Below are 3,597 nucleotides of genomic sequence, written 5' to 3' on the forward strand. Positions count from 1 at the left end.
ATTAGAGTATACTAACTTTACATATTATATAGGCTATATTAACGTGACGTTTAAGCAGTTCATTTAACTATTATTATTGATTTATGTTTTTTGGGGGTTGTTAATGAAAGTGTTCCAAAACACAACATTAATTTCTTGAAGACCTAATATAAATGTTTTATGGGTGCCATTAAATTCAACATATGTACCTCATCTCATCATTCTTTTATATTATTTGTAGAATATCTTTTATTTCGATTGCGTCTGAAAATTCAGTTTGTTTAGACACAGCAACTCATTAGATATCTATAGTGTTAAGTTACTCTAGTGTGGATCATCTGATGATGTTTCAGGCTATTTTTTCTTATGAACTGATTACCACAAACATCACAAGCATATGGCTTCTGCCCAATGTGGACCATCTTATGTGATTTCAGGTTTGAGCTCTGAGCAAACTCCTTGCCACACATCTAACAACTGTATTGTTTCTCCCCAGTGTGGGTCATCTGATGTAATTTCAGATTTCCCTTCTATGTAAACTGCTTGCCACATACACCACAACTATATGGCATTTGTCCTGAGTAGATCCTCTGGTGGTTTACTAAGTCTTCTTGACATGTAAAGTTTTTGTTACAAACACCACAACTGAACGGCCTAGCTCCAGTGTGAACGACAGAATGAGTTTTTAGTTGTGATATTGTTCTGATTTTTTAACACACACATCACACAGATATGAACTACTCTAAGTATGGATCTTTTGGTGTTTTTTTAAACACACAGTCAACAGAAATTTCTTACCACAAATATCACAAATGTGGGCAGTTTCCTTAGTATTGATCATCTGATGTTCTTTTAACCATCTAGCTAAAGAAAATCATTTACGAAAAACATTCTGTGTACCCTCACTATGTACATTCTGATGAAACTTTAAGCTATATTCTCTTGTATATGTTTTGCCACATTTATCACAGCTGTATCGTTTCTGTTCAGTATGGATCCTCTTATGCCTTCTTAGGTTTGAAGTTATTGAAAATGTTTTGCCACAGAAATCACATCCATAAGGTCTCTCTCCCGAGTGAATCCTCAGATGGTCTTTTAAGCTATCTTTACGAGTAAAATCTTTATTGCAGACATCACATCGATAATGTTGCATGAATTGTCTGATGGGTTTTTAGATGTGAAAATCTTGTATTTTTTTTCCACATTCATCACAACTGTAAGATTTCTCTCCATCATGAGTTCTATCATGTTCTTTTAACTTGTATTTCCATGCAATTTCTTTACTACAAACATCACACGAATATCGTTTACCTTTATGTTTTATAGTATGATACATGTTCATGGGAAAACAATTTGAAATGTTAATTTTGAAATCTCAGATTCTTTTTTTTTCTCAATAATAACATATTTCAATTATCCTCATGTTGAGAAATTTAATTATTACCTTCACATACAAAGATGTTTGCATTGTAACTTGGTGGTATTCAACTTGCCACTGTCACGATACCTGTAAATGTACTCATGGAAGCAGCACTAGGTAAGACATGTAGAGAACTTCTATAGACAGTTGTGTAGGTCTTTGGTCTACAGTAAGTAAATGGAGAAAAACAAACCATCACTTCAACAACTTCCTACATACACTTCAAAATGTAATAACCTGTAATATAATCTTAAGAGTATTTTTGTACTAATATTTCAAAATGAAAAAAGTATATGACAAATCAATTCCACACCTTCATGTATAAACTTACTCTAAATGGAAAATGAATTATATTATATATATATTTGTACCTTTTTTCTTCCAGTTTTCATGTGAAGAATGAGATGAGGAATACAGTTTAGCTCTGCCATATACTGGTCCATCGGGATTTTTAAAAATCTTCAGTACACTATACAAAACCAATTAAAGAATAATTGAAATTTATAATATTTTAGCCATGACAAGGCAAAAACCACTATTATAAAACAATGTCTTTAATGGCTTTAAAACTTGACATTTTACCTCGATGTGGAGTGTGGTGGAGCAAACAAAAAAATTAGCCTTGCAATGATGATGCATGTTTCAAATGAGAATTTAGGTTCTAAGGTATGCTATGGTATTCAGGCCCATTGATAAGTCTAAAGTATGGAGATTCCCAAAAGGTCCTACAGTTTAAGTTCTCAGATATGGTATGGTATTCAGGTCCATTAATAAGTCTAGAATATGCAGAGTCCAGAAATGTCCTGCAGTTTAGGTTCTCAAGTATGGTACAGTATTCAGGTCCGCTGATCAGTCTAAAGTATGCAGAGTCCAGAAATGTCCTGCAGTTTAAGTTCTCAGGTATGGTACAGTATTCAGGTCCATGATAAGGCTAAAGTATGCAGAGTCCACAAATGTACTGAAGAGAATGATTCCAATGATCAAAACAAACATCAGTGGACATATAAAACAAAATATTCATTCACAGTAACTGTTTTTATGTTTATTTACTAGACTAACCAGCTTAGCTGTTCAAGTTCACACTAGCTGCTAGAGCTGAGAGGCTTTTAACCTGTTTGCACCAGCCAGAAACAGAAAGAATTACATCATGCTTTTCAACCGCAAAAAGAATTAAAGTGTAGTAAACTACAGTCCTGTGCTGTATATATCATCAAAAAATAACACATACAGTAGAGAAAACACCTAACTAGATCAGACAGAAACAGAAAGAATTATACCATGCTTTCCAATTAAACAAAACAAGAGGGAATCTTCAATAGCTGCAGCATTTGAAATTCTATTAGGCAGGATCAGAGTAAATTAATGTATGAGACCTATATTTTTGTCCTACAGTATGTTGAGTCAGCGAGGTCACGTGACTAGTGTCACGCCACCTGCTTTCTAGAACTATCCCGTTCCCTCGGGAGTGCTCTTGCATTTACTAGATTGGGGTGGTCTGATATATATAATATGGTCACGGCGTAACGTGACAATGTGTGTGAAGACAGTGAGTAATTGATCTGCAGTCAGAGAGTATTATTGAAGTTGAGCACATTCGTTATTATAGCGTTTGTTTTAGCGCGATTGTTGAAATTAAGTGTATCGTAAAGTTATATTCGGAAAGAATAAACCAGTTTTATTAAGTAAGGACTTGTGTCGCTAAAGTTTCGTCGGAACGAATTTACGGGAAATCAATTAACAAACGGAAACGTAACAAATTGGTGTCAGAAGTGGAACGAAAAAAAAATGGAAACGAGAGGCAGAAAATCAAACTACAGCATAGCAGACTTGATGGCAGCAATACAAGAGCAACAAAAGAAACAAGAAGAACGAGAAATTAAACAAGAAGAGAGATTACAGCAGCTGTTAGAGGAAAAAGAAAAGAAACAAGAAGAGAAATTACAGCAGTTGTTGGAGGAAAAAGAAAAGAAACAGGAAGAACGAGAAATTAAACAAGAAGAGAGATTACAGCAGTTGTTGGAGGAAAAAGAAAAGAAACAAGAAGAGAGACAACATCAGTTGCAAGAAAACCTGCAACAGTGGCAGCTCGAACAACAACAAAAAAAAAAACAAGAAGAGAGATTACAGCAGTTGTTGGAGGAAAAAGAAAAGAAACAAGAAGAGAGACAACATCAGTTGCAAGAAAACCTGCAACAGTG

Source organism: Limulus polyphemus, unplaced genomic scaffold (assembly GCF_000517525.1).
Source record: "Limulus polyphemus unplaced genomic scaffold, Limulus_polyphemus-2.1.2 Scaffold5987, whole genome shotgun sequence".
NCBI lineage: Eukaryota > Metazoa > Arthropoda > Merostomata > Xiphosura > Limulidae > Limulus > Limulus polyphemus.